At 41.7% G+C, this 17,243-nt stretch overlaps 15 non-coding genes across 15 annotated transcripts; all 15 read right to left on the bottom strand.

Moving 5' to 3' along the window:
• Positions 1-58: 58 nt before the first annotated feature.
• Positions 59-130, bottom strand: trnaq-cug (transfer RNA glutamine (anticodon CUG)). The gene has a single exon. It is a non-coding gene; the product is annotated as a tRNA-Gln (tRNA).
• A 1,221-nt stretch (positions 131-1,351) lies between these two features.
• trnaq-cug (transfer RNA glutamine (anticodon CUG)) lies at positions 1,352-1,423 on the bottom strand. Its single transcript has one exon. It is a non-coding gene; the product is annotated as a tRNA-Gln (tRNA).
• A 575-nt stretch (positions 1,424-1,998) lies between these two features.
• On the bottom strand, positions 1,999-2,070 carry trnaq-cug (transfer RNA glutamine (anticodon CUG)). Its single transcript has one exon. It is a non-coding gene; the product is annotated as a tRNA-Gln (tRNA).
• Positions 2,071-3,291: 1,221 nt separating this feature from the next.
• trnaq-cug (transfer RNA glutamine (anticodon CUG)) lies at positions 3,292-3,363 on the bottom strand. The gene has a single exon. It is a non-coding gene; the product is annotated as a tRNA-Gln (tRNA).
• A 1,221-nt stretch (positions 3,364-4,584) lies between these two features.
• On the bottom strand, positions 4,585-4,656 carry trnaq-cug (transfer RNA glutamine (anticodon CUG)). The gene has a single exon. It is a non-coding gene; the product is annotated as a tRNA-Gln (tRNA).
• A 1,221-nt stretch (positions 4,657-5,877) lies between these two features.
• Positions 5,878-5,949, bottom strand: trnaq-cug (transfer RNA glutamine (anticodon CUG)). The gene has a single exon. It is a non-coding gene; the product is annotated as a tRNA-Gln (tRNA).
• A 574-nt stretch (positions 5,950-6,523) lies between these two features.
• trnaq-cug (transfer RNA glutamine (anticodon CUG)) lies at positions 6,524-6,595 on the bottom strand. Its single transcript has one exon. It is a non-coding gene; the product is annotated as a tRNA-Gln (tRNA).
• Positions 6,596-7,816: 1,221 nt separating this feature from the next.
• Positions 7,817-7,888, bottom strand: trnaq-cug (transfer RNA glutamine (anticodon CUG)). Its single transcript has one exon. It is a non-coding gene; the product is annotated as a tRNA-Gln (tRNA).
• Positions 7,889-8,463: 575 nt separating this feature from the next.
• On the bottom strand, positions 8,464-8,535 carry trnaq-cug (transfer RNA glutamine (anticodon CUG)). The gene has a single exon. It is a non-coding gene; the product is annotated as a tRNA-Gln (tRNA).
• Positions 8,536-9,756: 1,221 nt separating this feature from the next.
• On the bottom strand, positions 9,757-9,828 carry trnaq-cug (transfer RNA glutamine (anticodon CUG)). Its single transcript has one exon. It is a non-coding gene; the product is annotated as a tRNA-Gln (tRNA).
• A 1,221-nt stretch (positions 9,829-11,049) lies between these two features.
• trnaq-cug (transfer RNA glutamine (anticodon CUG)) lies at positions 11,050-11,121 on the bottom strand. Its single transcript has one exon. It is a non-coding gene; the product is annotated as a tRNA-Gln (tRNA).
• Positions 11,122-12,342: 1,221 nt separating this feature from the next.
• On the bottom strand, positions 12,343-12,414 carry trnaq-cug (transfer RNA glutamine (anticodon CUG)). The gene has a single exon. It is a non-coding gene; the product is annotated as a tRNA-Gln (tRNA).
• A 1,221-nt stretch (positions 12,415-13,635) lies between these two features.
• trnaq-cug (transfer RNA glutamine (anticodon CUG)) lies at positions 13,636-13,707 on the bottom strand. The gene has a single exon. It is a non-coding gene; the product is annotated as a tRNA-Gln (tRNA).
• A 1,221-nt stretch (positions 13,708-14,928) lies between these two features.
• Positions 14,929-15,000, bottom strand: trnaq-cug (transfer RNA glutamine (anticodon CUG)). Its single transcript has one exon. It is a non-coding gene; the product is annotated as a tRNA-Gln (tRNA).
• A 1,221-nt stretch (positions 15,001-16,221) lies between these two features.
• Positions 16,222-16,293, bottom strand: trnaq-cug (transfer RNA glutamine (anticodon CUG)). Its single transcript has one exon. It is a non-coding gene; the product is annotated as a tRNA-Gln (tRNA).
• Between the last annotated feature and the right edge of the window lie 950 nt (positions 16,294-17,243).

Here is a 17,243-nt window from a genome sequence, read left to right on the forward strand (position 1 = left end):
AACAGCAGCCTTCTACATGCTTGGTCCAAATTTTCAGCAGCTGGGACAACAAACATTCAGGTTCCACCGAGATTTGAACTCGGATCGCTGGATTCAGAGTCCAGAGTGCTCACCATTACACCATGGAACCAACTAGGCCAAAACATTTGAAAGCTTTCTCAAAATCTGCCAAATCAATTCCAACATTACACTTTGGATTGTCCTTTTTGCATTCACAGCGTCAGTTTCACCGATTTGCGGTCTGTTAATTATCGATGCAGAGCAATTCACACAGATGCCGTTGAGGCAATGGCTTCTCATAATATCTGTTTCTGTTTCACACTGTTCAGCACAGATTGTACTTCAGTCTTGGCAGGTAAAACGTGCGTTGGCATTGCAATGCATTCATGCATAATGCTTGGCATGAAAAGAAAATGCAACGTTTTGTTGAGTGCAAACCATGTACTGCATGCATTTCAAAAGGCGTTGCATTTATTCATCCTGAGGAATGCCTATTGCACAGATAATCTCAGCACACATTATGCAGCATGAAACAGCAAACTAATTTTTCCTCTGCTGATTGGAACAGGGAACTGCCGGTTGAACACACGATTTGAAAACTCGACTTGCAGATCAAGCATCAATGTCAAAGGCAACAAAACTGCAAACCTGCAGTTTTTTACTTGTTTGACCTGAATTTCCAGCAGCTGGGACAACAAGCATTCAGGCTCCCCTGAGATTTGAACCAGGATTGCTAGAGTTTAGAGTCCAGAGTGCTCACCATTTCACCATGCAATCAACTACGGTCGCCCATTTGAAACATTCCTCAAAATCTACAAAATCAACTCCAACATTACACTTTGGATTGATATTTTTGCATTCACAGCGTCAGTTTCACCTATTTACGGTCTGTTAATTATCGATGCAGAACAATTCACACAGATGCTGTTGAGGCTATGGGTTCTCAAATAGCTGTTTCTGTTTCAAACTGTTCAGCACAGATTGTACTTCAGTCTTGCCAGGTAAAACGTGTGTTAGCATTGCAATGCATTCATGCAAAATGCTTGGCATGAAAAGAAAATGCAACGTTTTGTTGAGTGCAATCCATGCATTTCAAAAGGCATTGCGTTTATTCATGCTGCGGAGTGCATATTGCACAGATAATCTCAGCACACATTGTGCAGGCAAAGGCAGCATTAAACAGCAAACTAATTTCTACTCTGCTGATTGGAACAGCTAACTGCCGGTTGAACACACGATTTGAAAACTCGACTTGCAGATCAAGCATCAATGACAAAGGCAACAAAACTGCCAAACAGCAGCCTTCTACATGCTTGGTCCAAATTTTCAGCAGCTGGGACAACAAACATTCAGGTTTCACCGAGATTTGAACTCGGATCGTTGGATTCAGAGTCCAGAGTGCTCACCATTACACCATGGAACCAACTATGCCAAAACATTTGAAAGCTTTCTCAAAATCTGCCAAATCAATTCCAACATTACACTTTGGATTGTCCTTTTTGCATTCACAGCGTCAGTTTCACCTCTTTACGGTCTGTTAATTATCGATGCAGAGCAATTCACACAGATGCCGTTGAGGCAATGGCTTCTCATAATATCTGTTTCTGTTTCACACTGTTCAGCACAGATTGTACTTCAGTCTTGGCAGGTAAAACGTGCGTTGGCATTGCAATGCATTCATGCAAAATGCTTGGCATGAAAAGAAAATGCAACGTTTTGTTGAGTGCAATCCATGCATTTCAAAAGGCATTGCGTTTATTCATGCTGCGGAGTGCATATTGCACAGATAATCTCAGCACACATTGTGCAGGCAAAGGCAGCATTAAACAGCAAACTAATTTCTACTCTGCTGATTGGAACAGCTGACTGCCGGTTGAACACAGGATTTGAAAACTCGACTTGCAGATCAAGCATCAATGACAAAGGCAACAAAACTGCCAAACAGCAGCCTTCTACATGCTTGGTCCAAATTTTCAGCAGCTGGGACAACAAACATTCAGGTTCCACCGAGATTTGAACTCAGATCGCTGGACTCAGAGTCCAGAGTGCTCACCATTACACCATGGAACCAACTATGCCAAAACATTTGAAAGCTTTCTCAAAATCTGCCAAATCAATTCCAACATTACACTTTGGATTGTCCTTTTTGCATTCACAGCGTCAGTTTCACCTCTTTACGGTCTGTTAATTATCGATGCAGAGCAATTCACACAGATGCCGTTGAGGCAATGGCTTCTCATAATATCTGTTTCTGTTTCACACTGTTCAGCACAGATTGTACTTCAGTCTTGCCAGGTAAAACGTGCGTTGGCATTGCAATGAATTCATGCATAATGCTTGGCATGAAAAGAAAATGCAACGTTTTGTTGAGTGCAAACCATGTACTGCATGCATTTCAAAAGGCGTTGCATTTATTCATCCTGAGGAATGCCTATTGCACAGATAATCTCAGCACACATTATGCAGCATGAAACAGCAAACTAATTTTTCCTCTGCTGATTGGAACAGGGAACTGCCGGTTGAACACACGATTTGAAAACTCGACTTGCAGATCAAGCATCAATGTCAAAGGCAACAAAACTGCAAACCTGCAGTTTTTTACTTGTTTGACCTGAATTTCCAGCAGCTGGGACAACAAGCATTCAGGCTCCCCTGAGATTTGAACCAGGATTGCTAGAGTTTAGAGTCCAGAGTGCTCACCATTTCACCATGGAATCAACTACTGTCGCCCATTTGAAACATTCCTCAAAATCTACAAAATCAACTCCAACATTACACTTTGGATTGATATTTTTGCATTCACAGCGTCAGTTTCACCTATTTACGGTCTGTTAATTATCGATGCAGAGCAAATCACACAGACGCCGTTGAGGCTATGGGTTCTCAAATAGCTGTTTCTGTTTCAAACTGTTCAGCACAGATTGTACTTCAGTCTTGCCAGGTAAAACGTGTGTTAGCATTGCAATGCATTCATGCAAAATGCTTGGCATGAAAAGAAAATGCAACGTTTTGTTGAGTGCAATCCATGCATTTCAAAAGGCATTGCGTTTATTCATCCTGCGGAGTGCATATTGCACAGATAATCTCAGCACACATTGTGCAGGCAAAGGCAGCATTAAACAGTAAACTAATTTCTACTCTGCTGATTGGAACAGGTAACTGCCGGTTGAACACACGATTTGAAAACTCGACTTGCAGATCAAGCATCAATGACAAAGGCAACAAAACTGCCAAACAGCAGCCTTCTACATGCTTGGTCCAAATTTTCAGCAGCTGGGACAACAAACATTCAGGTTCCACCGAGATTTGAACTCGGATCGCTGGATTCAGAGTCCAGAGTGCTCACCATTACACCATGGAACCAACTATGCCAAAACATTTGAAAGCTTTCTCAAAATCTGCCAAATCAATTCCAACATTACACTTTGGATTGTCCTTTTTGCATTCACAGCGTCAGTTTCACCTCTTTACGGTCTGTTAATTATCGATGCAGAGCAATTCACACAGATGCCGTTGAGGCAATGGCTTCTCATAATATCTGTTTCTGTTTCACACTGTTCAGCACAGATTGTACTTCAGTCTTGCCAGGTAAAACGTGCGTTGGCATTGCAATGAATTCATGCATAATGCTTGGCATGAAAAGAAAATGCAACGTTTTGTTGAGTGCAAACCATGTACTGCATGCATTTCAAAAGGCGTTGCATTTATTCATCCTGAGGAATGCCTATTGCACAGATAATCTCAGCACACATTATGCAGCATGAAACAGCAAACTAATTTTTCCTCTGCTGATTGGAACAGGGAACTGCCGGTTGAACACACGATTTGAAAACTCGACTTGCAGATCAAGCATCAATGTCAAAGGCAACAAAACTGCAAACCTGCAGTTTTTTACTTGTTTGACCTGAATTTCCAGCAGCTGGGACAACAAGCATTCAGGCTCCCCTGAGATTTGAACCAGGATTGCTAGAGTTTAGAGTCCAGAGTGCTCACCATTTCACCATGGAATCAACTACTGTCGCCCATTTGAAACATTCCTCAAAATCTACAAAATCAACTCCAACATTACACTTTGGATTGATATTTTTGCATTCACAGCGTCAGTTTCACCTATTTACGGTCTGTTAATTATCGATGCAGAGCAAATCACACAGACGCCGTTGAGGCTATGGGTTCTCAAATAGCTGTTTCTGTTTCAAACTGTTCAGCACAGATTGTACTTCAGTCTTGCCAGGTAAAACGTGTGTTAGCATTGCAATGCATTCATGCAAAATGCTTGGCATGAAAAGAAAATGCAACGTTTTGTTGAGTGCAATCCATGCATTTCAAAAGGCATTGCGTTTATTCATCCTGCGGAGTGCATATTGCACAGATAATCTCAGCACACATTGTGCAGGCAAAGGCAGCATTAAACAGTAAACTAATTTCTACTCTGCTGATTGGAACAGGTAACTGCCGGTTGAACACACGATTTGAAAACTCGACTTGCAGATCAAGCATCAATGACAAAGGCAACAAAACTGCCAAACAGCAGCCTTCTACATGCTTGGTCCAAATTTTCAGCAGCTGGGACAACAAACATTCAGGTTTCACCGAGATTTGAACTCGGATCGCTGGATTCAGAGTCCAGAGTGCTCACCATTACACCATGGAACCAACTATGCCAAAACATTTGAAAGCTTTCTCAAAATCTGCCAAATCAATTCCAACATTACACTTTGGATTGTCCTTTTTGCATTCACAGCGTCAGTTTCACCGATTTGCGGTCTGTTAATTATCGATGCAGAGCAATTCACACAGATGCCGTTGAGGCAATGGCTTCTCATAATATCTGTTTCTGTTTCACACTGTTCAGCACAGATTGTACTTCAGTCTTGGCAGGTAAAACGTGCATTGGCATTGCAATGCATTCATGCATAATGCTTGGCATGAAAAGAAAATGCAACGTTTTGTTGAGTGCAAACCATGTACTGCATGCATTTCAAAAGGCGTTGCATTTATTCATCCTGAGGAATGCCTATTGCACAGATAATCTCAGCACACATTATGCAGCATGAAACAGCAAACTAATTTTTCCTCTGCTGATTGGAACAGGGAACTGCCGGTTGAACACACGATTTGAAAACTCGACTTGCAGATCAAGCATCAATGTCAAAGGCAACAAAACTGCAAACCTGCAGTTTTTTACTTGTTTGACCTGAATTTCCAGCAGCTGGGACAACAAGCATTCAGGCTCCCCTGAGATTTGAACCAGGATTGCTAGAGTTTAGAGTCCAGAGTGCTCACCATTTCACCATGCAATCAACTACGGTCGCCCATTTGAAACATTCCTCAAAATCTACAAAATCAACTCCAACATTACACTTTGGATTGATATTTTTGCATTCACAGCGTCAGTTTCACCTATTTACGGTCTGTTAATTATCGATGCAGAGCAATTCACACAGATGCCGTTGAGGCTATGGGTTCTCAAATAGCTGTTTCTGTTTCAAACTGTTCAGCACAGATTGTACTTCAGTCTTGCCAGGTAAAACGTGTGTTAGCATTGCAATGCATTCATGCAAAATGCTTGGCATGAAAAGAAAATGCAACGTTTTGTTGAGTGCAATCCATGCATTTCAAAAGGCATTGCGTTTATTCATGCTGCGGAGTGCATATTGCACAGATAATCTCAGCACACATTGTGCAGGCAAAGGCAGCATTAAACAGTAAACTAATTTCTACTCTGCTGATTGGAACAGGTAACTGCCGGTTGAACACACGATTTGAAAACTCGACTTGCAGATCAAGCATCAATGACAAAGGCAACAAAACTGCCAAACAGCAGCCTTCTACATGCTTGGTCCAAATTTTCAGCAGCTGGGACAACAAACATTCAGGTTCCACCGAGATTTGAACTCGGATCACTAGATTCAGAGTCCAGAATGCTCACCATTACACCATGGAACCAACTATGCCAAAACATTTGAAAGCTTTCTCAAAATCTGCCAAATCAATTCCAACATTACACTTTGGATTGTCCTTTTTGCATTCACAGCGTCAGTTTCACCGATTTGCGGTCTGTTAATTATCGATGCAGAGCAATTCACACAGATGCCGTTGAGGCAATGGCTTCTCATAATATCTGTTTCTGTTTCACACTGTTCAGCACAGATTGTACTTCAGTCTTGGCAGGTAAAACGTGCGTTGGCATTGCAATGCATTCATGCATAATGCTTGGCATGAAAAGAAAATGCAACGTTTTGTTGAGTGCAAACCATGTACTGCATGCATTTCAAAAGGCGTTGCATTTATTCATCCTGAGGAATGCCTATTGCACAGATAATCTCAGCACACATTATGCAGCATGAAACAGCAAACTAATTTTTCCTCTGCTGATTGGAACAGGTAACTGCCGGTTGAACACACGATTTGAAAACTCGATTTGCAGATCAAGCATCAATGACAAAGGCAACAAAACTGCCAAACAGCAGCCTTCTACATGCTTGGTCCAAATTTTCAGCAGCTGGGACAACAAACATTCAGGTTCCACCGAGATTTGAACTCGGATCGCTGGATTCAGAGTCCAGAGTGCTCACCATTACACCATGGAACCAACTAGGCCAAAACATTTGAAAGCTTTCTCAAAATCTGCCAAATCAATTCCAACATTACACTTTGGATTGTCCTTTTTGCATTCACAGCGTCAGTTTCACCGATTTGCGGTCTGTTAATTATCGATGCAGAGCAATTCACACAGATGCCGTTGAGGCAATGGCTTCTCATAATATCTGTTTCTGTTTCACACTGTTCAGCACAGATTGTACTTCAGTCTTGGCAGGTAAAACGTGCGTTGGCATTGCAATGCATTCATGCATAATGCTTGGCATGAAAAGAAAATGCAACGTTTTGTTGAGTGCAAACCATGTACTGCATGCATTTCAAAAGGCGTTGCATTTATTCATCCTGAGGAATGCCTATTGCACAGATAATCTCAGCACACATTATGCAGCATGAAACAGCAAACTAATTTTTCCTCTGCTGATTGGAACAGGGAACTGCCGGTTGAACACACGATTTGAAAACTCGACTTGCAGATCAAGCATCAATGTCAAAGGCAACAAAACTGCAAACCTGCAGTTTTTTACTTGTTTGACCTGAATTTCCAGCAGCTGGGACAACAAGCATTCAGGCTCCCCTGAGATTTGAACCAGGATTGCTAGAGTTTAGAGTCCAGAGTGCTCACCATTTCACCATGCAATCAACTACGGTCGCCCATTTGAAACATTCCTCAAAATCTACAAAATCAACTCCAACATTACACTTTGGATTGATATTTTTGCATTCACAGCGTCAGTTTCACCTATTTACGGTCTGTTAATTATCGATGCAGAGCAATTCACACAGATGCCGTTGAGGCTATGGGTTCTCAAATAGCTGTTTCTGTTTCAAACTGTTCAGCACAGATTGTACTTCAGTCTTGCCAGGTAAAACGTGTGTTAGCATTGCAATGCATTCATGCAAAATGCTTGGCATGAAAAGAAAATGCAACGTTTTGTTGAGTGCAATCCATGCATTTCAAAAGGCATTGCGTTTATTCATGCTGCGGAGTGCATATTGCACAGATAATCTCAGCACACATTGTGCAGGCAAAGGCAGCATTAAACAGCAAACTAATTTCTACTCTGCTGATTGGAACAGCTAACTGCCGGTTGAACACACGATTTGAAAACTCGACTTGCAGATCAAGCATCAATGACAAAGGCAACAAAACTGCCAAACAGCAGCGTTCTACATGCTTGGTCCAAATTTTCAGCAGCTGGGACAACAAACACTCAGGTTTCACCGAGATTTGAACTCGGATCGCTGGATTCAGAGTCCAGAGTGCTCACCATTACACCATGGAACCAACTATGCCAAAACATTTGAAAGCTTTCTCAAAATCTGCCAAATCAATTCCAACATTACACTTTGGATTGTCCTTTTTGCATTCACAGCGTCAGTTTCACCTCTTTACGGTCTGTTAATTATCGATGCAGAGCAATTCACACAGATGCCGTTGAGGCAATGGCTTCTCATAATATCTGTTTCTGTTTCACACTGTTCAGCACAGACTGTACTTCAGTCTTGGCAGGTAAAACGTGCGTTGGCATTGCAATGCATTCATGCAAAATGCTTGGCATGAAAAGAAAATGCAACGTTTTGTTGAGTGCAATCCATGCATTTCAAAAGGCATTGCGTTTATTCATGCTGCGGAGTGCATATTGCACAGATAATCTCAGCACACATTGTGCAGGCAAAGGCAGCATTAAACAGCAAACTAATTTCGACTCTGCTGATTGGAACAGCTGACTGCCGGTTGAACACAGGATTTGAAAACTCGACTTGCAGATCAAGCATCAATGACAAAGGCAACAAAACTGCCAAACAGCAGCCTTCTACATGCTTGGTCCAAATTTTCAGCAGCTGGGACAACAAACATTCAGGTTCCACCGAGATTTGAACTCGGATCGCTGGACTCAGAGTCCAGAGTGCTCACCATTACACCATGGAACCAACTATGCCAAAACATTTGAAAGCTTTCTCAAAATCTGCCAAATCAATTCCAACATTACACTTTGGATTGTCCTTTTTGCATTCACAGCGTCAGTTTCACCTCTTTACGGTCTGTTAATTATCGATGCAGAGCAATTCACACAGATGCCGTTGAGGCAATGGCTTCTCATAATATCTGTTTCTGTTTCACACTGTTCAGCACAGATTGTACTTCAGTCTTGCCAGGTAAAACGTGCATTGGCATTGCAATGAATTCATGCATAATGCTTGGCATGAAAAGAAAATGCAACGTTTTGTTGAGTGCAAACCATGTACTGCATGCATTTCAAAAGGCGTTGCATTTATTCATCCTGAGGAATGCCTATTGCACAGATAATCTCAGCACACATTATGCAGCATGAAACAGCAAACTAATTTTTCCTCTGCTGATTGGAACAGGGAACTGCCGGTTGAACACACGATTTGAAAACTCGACTTGCAGATCAAGCATCAATGTCAAAGGCAACAAAACTGCAAACCTGCAGTTTTTTACTTGTTTGACCTGAATTTCCAGCAGCTGGGACAACAAGCATTCAGGCTCCCCTGAGATTTGAACCAGGATTGCTAGAGTTTAGAGTCCAGAGTGCTCACCATTTCACCATGGAATCAACTACTGTCGCCCATTTGAAACATTCCTCAAAATCTACAAAATCAACTCCAACATTACACTTTGGATTGATATTTTTGCATTCACAGCGTCAGTTTCACCTATTTACGGTCTGTTAATTATCGATGCAGAGCAAATCACACAGACGCCGTTGAGGCTATGGGTTCTCAAATAGCTGTTTCTGTTTCAAACTGTTCAGCACAGATTGTACTTCAGTCTTGCCAGGTAAAACGTGTGTTAGCATTGCAATGCATTCATGCAAAATGCTTGGCATGAAAAGAAAATGCAACGTTTTGTTGAGTGCAATCCATGCATTTCAAAAGGCATTGCGTTTATTCATCCTGCGGAGTGCATATTGCACAGATAATCTCAGCACACATTGTGCAGGCAAAGGCAGCATTAAACAGTAAACTAATTTCTACTCTGCTGATTGGAACAGGTAACTGCCGGTTGAACACACGATTTGAAAACTCGACTTGCAGATCAAGCATCAATGACAAAGGCAACAAAACTGCCAAACAGCAGCCTTCTACATGCTTGGTCCAAATTTTCAGCAGCTGGGACAACAAACATTCAGGTTCCACCGAGATTTGAACTCGGATCGCTGGATTCAGAGTCCAGAGTGCTCACCATTACACCATGGAACCAACTATGCCAAAACATTTGAAAGCTTTCTCAAAATCTGCCAAATCAATTCCAACATTACACTTTGGATTGTCCTTTTTGCATTCACAGCGTCAGTTTCACCTCTTTACGGTCTGTTAATTATCGATGCAGAGCAATTCACACAGATGCCGTTGAGGCAATGGCTTCTCATAATATCTGTTTCTGTTTCACACTGTTCAGCACAGATTGTACTTCAGTCTTGCCAGGTAAAACGTGCGTTGGCATTGCAATGAATTCATGCATAATGCTTGGCATGAAAAGAAAATGCAACGTTTTGTTGAGTGCAAACCATGTACTGCATGCATTTCAAAAGGCGTTGCATTTATTCATCCTGAGGAATGCCTATTGCACAGATAATCTCAGCACACATTATGCAGCATGAAACAGCAAACTAATTTTTCCTCTGCTGATTGGAACAGGGAACTGCCGGTTGAACACACGATTTGAAAACTCGACTTGCAGATCAAGCATCAATGTCAAAGGCAACAAAACTGCAAACCTGCAGTTTTTTACTTGTTTGACCTGAATTTCCAGCAGCTGGGACAACAAGCATTCAGGCTCCCCTGAGATTTGAACCAGGATTGCTAGAGTTTAGAGTCCAGAGTGCTCACCATTTCACCATGGAATCAACTACTGTCGCCCATTTGAAACATTCCTCAAAATCTACAAAATCAACTCCAACATTACACTTTGGATTGATATTTTTGCATTCACAGCGTCAGTTTCACCTATTTACGGTCTGTTAATTATCGATGCAGAGCAAATCACACAGACGCCGTTGAGGCTATGGGTTCTCAAATAGCTGTTTCTGTTTCAAACTGTTCAGCACAGATTGTACTTCAGTCTTGCCAGGTAAAACGTGTGTTAGCATTGCAATGCATTCATGCAAAATGCTTGGCATGAAAAGAAAATGCAACGTTTTGTTGAGTGCAATCCATGCATTTCAAAAGGCATTGCGTTTATTCATCCTGCGGAGTGCATATTGCACAGATAATCTCAGCACACATTGTGCAGGCAAAGGCAGCATTAAACAGTAAACTAATTTCTACTCTGCTGATTGGAACAGGTAACTGCCGGTTGAACACACGATTTGAAAACTCGACTTGCAGATCAAGCATCAATGACAAAGGCAACAAAACTGCCAAACAGCAGCCTTCTACATGCTTGGTCCAAATTTTCAGCAGCTGGGACAACAAACATTCAGGTTTCACCGAGATTTGAACTCGGATCGCTGGATTCAGAGTCCAGAGTGCTCACCATTACACCATGGAACCAACTATGCCAAAACATTTGAAAGCTTTCTCAAAATCTGCCAAATCAATTCCAACATTACACTTTGGATTGTCCTTTTTGCATTCACAGCGTCAGTTTCACCGATTTGCGGTCTGTTAATTATCGATGCAGAGCAATTCACACAGATGCCGTTGAGGCAATGGCTTCTCATAATATCTGTTTCTGTTTCACACTGTTCAGCACAGATTGTACTTCAGTCTTGGCAGGTAAAACGTGCATTGGCATTGCAATGCATTCATGCATAATGCTTGGCATGAAAAGAAAATGCAACGTTTTGTTGAGTGCAAACCATGTACTGCATGCATTTCAAAAGGCGTTGCATTTATTCATCCTGAGGAATGCCTATTGCACAGATAATCTCAGCACACATTATGCAGCATGAAACAGCAAACTAATTTTTCCTCTGCTGATTGGAACAGGGAACTGCCGGTTGAACACACGATTTGAAAACTCGACTTGCAGATCAAGCATCAATGTCAAAGGCAACAAAACTGCAAACCTGCAGTTTTTTACTTGTTTGACCTGAATTTCCAGCAGCTGGGACAACAAGCATTCAGGCTCCCCTGAGATTTGAACCAGGATTGCTAGAGTTTAGAGTCCAGAGTGCTCACCATTTCACCATGCAATCAACTACGGTCGCCCATTTGAAACATTCCTCAAAATCTACAAAATCAACTCCAACATTACACTTTGGATTGATATTTTTGCATTCACAGCGTCAGTTTCACCTATTTACGGTCTGTTAATTATCGATGCAGAGCAATTCACACAGATGCCGTTGAGGCTATGGGTTCTCAAATAGCTGTTTCTGTTTCAAACTGTTCAGCACAGATTGTACTTCAGTCTTGCCAGGTAAAACGTGTGTTAGCATTGCAATGCATTCATGCAAAATGCTTGGCATGAAAAGAAAATGCAACGTTTTGTTGAGTGCAATCCATGCATTTCAAAAGGCATTGCGTTTATTCATGCTGCGGAGTGCATATTGCACAGATAATCTCAGCACACATTGTGCAGGCAAAGGCAGCATTAAACAGCAAACTAATTTCTACTCTGCTGATTGGAACAGCTGACTGCCGGTTGAACACAGGATTTGAAAACTCGACTTGCAGATCAAGCATCAATGACAAAGGCAACAAAACTGCCAAACAGCAGCCTTCTACATGCTTGGTCCAAATTTTCAGCAGCTGGGACAACAAACATTCAGGTTCCACCGAGATTTGAACTCGGATCGCTGGACTCAGAGTCCAGAGTGCTCACCATTACACCATGGAACCAACTATGCCAAAACATTTGAAAGCTTTCTCAAAATCTGCCAAATCAATTCCAACATTACACTTTGGATTGTCCTTTTTGCATTCACAGCGTCAGTTTCACCTCTTTACGGTCTGTTAATTATCGATGCAGAGCAATTCACACAGATGCCGTTGAGGCAATGGCTTCTCATAATATCTGTTTCTGTTTCACACTGTTCAGCACAGATTGTACTTCAGTCTTGCCAGGTAAAACGTGCGTTGGCATTGCAATGAATTCATGCATAATGCTTGGCATGAAAAGAAAATGCAACGTTTTGTTGAGTGCAAACCATGTACTGCATGCATTTCAAAAGGCGTTGCATTTATTCATCCTGAGGAATGCCTATTGCACAGATAATCTCAGCACACATTATGCAGCATGAAACAGCAAACTAATTTTTCCTCTGCTGATTGGAACAGGGAACTGCCGGTTGAACACACGATTTGAAAACTCGACTTGCAGATCAAGCATCAATGTCAAAGGCAACAAAACTGCAAACCTGCAGTTTTTTACTTGTTTGACCTGAATTTCCAGCAGCTGGGACAACAAGCATTCAGGCTCCCCTGAGATTTGAACCAGGATTGCTAGAGTTTAGAGTCCAGAGTGCTCACCATTTCACCATGGAATCAACTACTGTCGCCCATTTGAAACATTCCTCAAAATCTACAAAATCAACTCCAACATTACACTTTGGATTGATATTTTTGCATTCACAGCGTCAGTTTCACCTATTTACGGTCTGTTAATTATCGATGCAGAGCAAATCACACAGACGCCGTTGAGGCTATGGGTTCTCAAATAGCTGTTTCTGTTTCAAACTGTTCAGCACAGATTGTACTTCAGTCTTGCCAGGTAAAACATGTGTTAGCATTGCAATGCATTCATGCAAAATGCTTGGCATGAAAAGAAAATGCAACGTTTTGTTGAGTGCAATCCATGCATTTCAAAAGGCATTGCGTTTATTCATCCTGCGGAGTGCATATTGCACAGATAATCTCAGCACACATTGTGCAGGCAAAGGCAGCATTAAACAGTAAACTAATTTCTACTCTGCTGATTGGAACAGGTAACTGCCGGTTGAACACACGATTTGAAAACTCGACTTGCAGATCAAGCATCAATGACAAAGGCAACAAAACTGCCAAACAGCAGCCTTCTACATGCTTGGTCCAAATTTTCAGCAGCTGGGACAACAAACATTCAGGTTCCACCGAGATTTGAACTCGTATCGCTGGATTCAGAGTCCAGAGTGCTCACCATTACACCATGGAACCAACTATGCCAAAACATTTGAAAGCTTTCTCAAAATCTGCCAAATCAATTCCAACATTACACTTTGGATTGTCCTTTTTGCATTCACAGCGTCAGTTTCACCTCTTTACGGTCTGTTAATTATCGATGCAGAGCAATTCACACAGATGCCGTTGAGGCAATGGCTTCTCATAATATCTGTTTCTGTTTCACACTGTTCAGCACAGATTGTACTTCAGTCTTGCCAGGTAAAACGTGCGTTGGCATTGCAATGAATTCATGCATAATGCTTGGCATGAAAAGAAAATGCAACGTTTTGTTGAGTGCAAACCATGTACTGCATGCATTTCAAAAGGCGTTGCATTTATTCATCCTGAGGAATGCCTATTGCACAGATAATCTCAGCACACATTATGCAGCATGAAACAGCAAACTAATTTTTCCTCTGCTGATTGGAACAGGGAACTGCCGGTTGAACACACGATTTGAAAACTCGACTTGCAGATCAAGCATCAATGTCAAAGGCAACAAAACTGCAAACCTGCAGTTTTTTACTTGTTTGACCTGAATTTCCAGCAGCTGGGACAACAAGCATTCAGGCTCCCCTGAGATTTGAACCAGGATTGCTAGAGTTTAGAGTCCAGAGTGCTCACCATTTCACCATGGAATCAACTACTGTCGCCCATTTGAAACATTCCTCAAAATCTACAAAATCAACTCCAACATTACACTTTGGATTGATATTTTTGCATTCACAGCGTCAGTTTCACCTATTTACGGTCTGTTAATTATCGATGCAGAGCAATTCACACAGATGCCGTTGAGGCTATGGGTTCTCAAATAGCTGTTTCTGTTTCAAACTGTTCAGCACAGATTGTACTTCAGTCTTGCCAGGTAAAACATGTGTTAGCATTGCAATGCATTCATGCAAAATGCTTGGCATGAAAAGAAAATGCAACGTTTTGTTGAGTGCAATCCATGCATTTCAAAAGGCATTGCGTTTATTCATCCTGCGGAGTGCATATTGCACAGATAATCTCAGCACACATTGTGCAGGCAAAGGCAGCATTAAACAGTAAACTAATTTCTACTCTGCTGATTGGAACAGGTAACTGCCGGTTGAACACACGATTTGAAAACTCGACTTGCAGATCAAGCATCAATGACAAAGGCAACAAAACTGCCAAACAGCAGCCTTCTACATGCTTGGTCCAAATTTTCAGCAGCTGGGACAACAAACATTCAGGTTCCACCGAGATTTGAACTCGTATCGCTGGATTCAGAGTCCAGAGTGCTCACCATTACACCATGGAACCAACTATGCCAAAACATTTGAAAGCTTTCTCAAACTCTGCCAAATCAATTCCAACATTACACTTTGGATTGTCCTTTTTGCATTCACAGCGTCAGTTTCACCTCTTTACGGTCTGTTAATTATCGATGCAGAGCAATTCACACAGATGCCGTTGAGGCAATGGCTTCTCATAATATCTGTTTCTGTTTCACACTGTTCAGCACAGATTGTACTTCAGTCTTGCCAGGTAAAACGTGCGTTGGCATTGCAATGAATTCATGCATAATGCTTGGCATGAAAAGAAAATGCAACGTTTTGTTGAGTGCAAACCATGTACTGCATGCATTTCAAAAGGCGTTGCATTTATTCATCCTGAGGAATGCCTATTGCACAGATAATCTCAGCACACATTATGCAGCATGAAACAGCAAACTAATTTTTCCTCTGCTGATTGGAACAGGGAACTGCCGGTTGAACACACGATTTGAAAACTCGACTTGCAGATCAAGCATCAATGTCAAAGGCAACAAAACTGCAAACCTGCAGTTTTTTACTTGTTTGACCTGAATTTCCAGCAGCTGGGACAACAAGCATTCAGGCTCCCCTGAGATTTGAACCAGGATTGCTAGAGTTTAGAGTCCAGAGTGCTCACCATTTCACCATGGAATCAACTACTGTCGCCCATTTGAAACATTCCTCAAAATGTACAAAATCAACTCCAACATTACACTTTGGATTGATATTTTTGCATTCACAGCGTCAGTTTCACCTATTTACGGTCTGTTAATTATCGATGCAGAGCAAATCACACAGACGCCGTTGAGGCTATGGGTTCTCAAATAGCTGTTTCTGTTTCAAACTGTTCAGCACAGATTGTACTTCAGTCTTGCCAGGTAAAACGTGTGTTAGCATTGCAATGCATTCATGCAAAATGCTTGGCATGAAAAGAAAATGCAACGTTTTGTTGAGTGCAATCCATGCATTTCAAAAGGCATTGCGTTTATTCATCCTGCGGAGTGCATATTGCACAGATAATCTCAGCACACATTGTGCAGGCAAAGGCAGCATTAAACAGTAAACTAATTTCTACTCTGCTGATTGGAACAGGTAACTGCCGGTTGAACACACGATTTGAAAACTCGACTTGCAGATCAAGCATCAATGACAAAGGCAACAAAACTGCCAAACAGCAGCCTTCTACATGCTTGGTCCAAATTTTCAGCAGCTGGGACAACAAACATTCAGGTTTCACCGAGATTTGAACTCGGATCGCTGGATTCAGAGTCCAGAGTGCTCACCATTACACCATGGAACCAACTATGCCAAAACATTTGAAAGCTTTCTCAAAATCTGCCAAATCAATTCCAACATTACACTTTGGATTGTCCTTTTTGCATTCACAGCGTCAGTTTCACCGATTTGCGGTCTGTTAATTATCGATGCAGAGCAATTCACACAGATGCCGTTGAGGCAATGGCTTCTCATAATATCTGTTTCTGTTTCACACTGTTCAGCACAGATTGTACTTCAGTCTTGGCAGGTAAAACGTGCATTGGCATTGCAATGCATTCATGCATAATGCTTGGCATGAAAAGAAAATGCAACGTTTTGTTGAGTGCAAACCATGTACTGCATGCATTTCAAAAGGCGTTGCATTTATTCATCCTGAGGAATGCCTATTGCACAGATAATCTCAGCACACATTATGCAGCATGAAACAGCAAACTAATTTTTCCTCTGCTGATTGGAACAGGGAACTGCCGGTTGAACACACGATTTGAAAACTCGACTTGCAGATCAAGCATCAATGTCAAAGGCAACAAAACTGCAAACCTGCAGTTTTTTACTTGTTTGACCTGAATTTCCAGCAGCTGGGACAACAAGCATTCAGGCTCCCCTGAGATTTGAACCAGGATTGCTAGAGTTTAGAGTCCAGAGTGCTCACCATTTCACCATGCAATCAACTACGGTCGCCCATTTGAAACATTCCTCAAAATCTACAAAATCAACTCCAACATTACACTTTGGATTGATATTTTTGCATTCACAGCGTCAGTTTCACCTATTTACGGTCTGTTAATTATCGATGCAGAGCAATTCACACAGATGCCGTTGAGGCTATGGGTTCTCAAATAGCTGTTTCTGTTTCAAACTGTTCAGCACAGATTGTACTTCAGTCTTGCCAGGTAAAACGTGTGTTAGCATTGCAATGCATTCATGCAAAATGCTTGGCATGAAAAGAAAATGCAACGTTTTGTTGAGTGC

The sequence above is a fragment of the Pristiophorus japonicus genome, unplaced genomic scaffold, assembly GCF_044704955.1.
Source record: "Pristiophorus japonicus isolate sPriJap1 unplaced genomic scaffold, sPriJap1.hap1 HAP1_SCAFFOLD_99, whole genome shotgun sequence".
Classification (NCBI taxonomy): Eukaryota; Metazoa; Chordata; class Chondrichthyes; family Pristiophoridae; genus Pristiophorus; species Pristiophorus japonicus.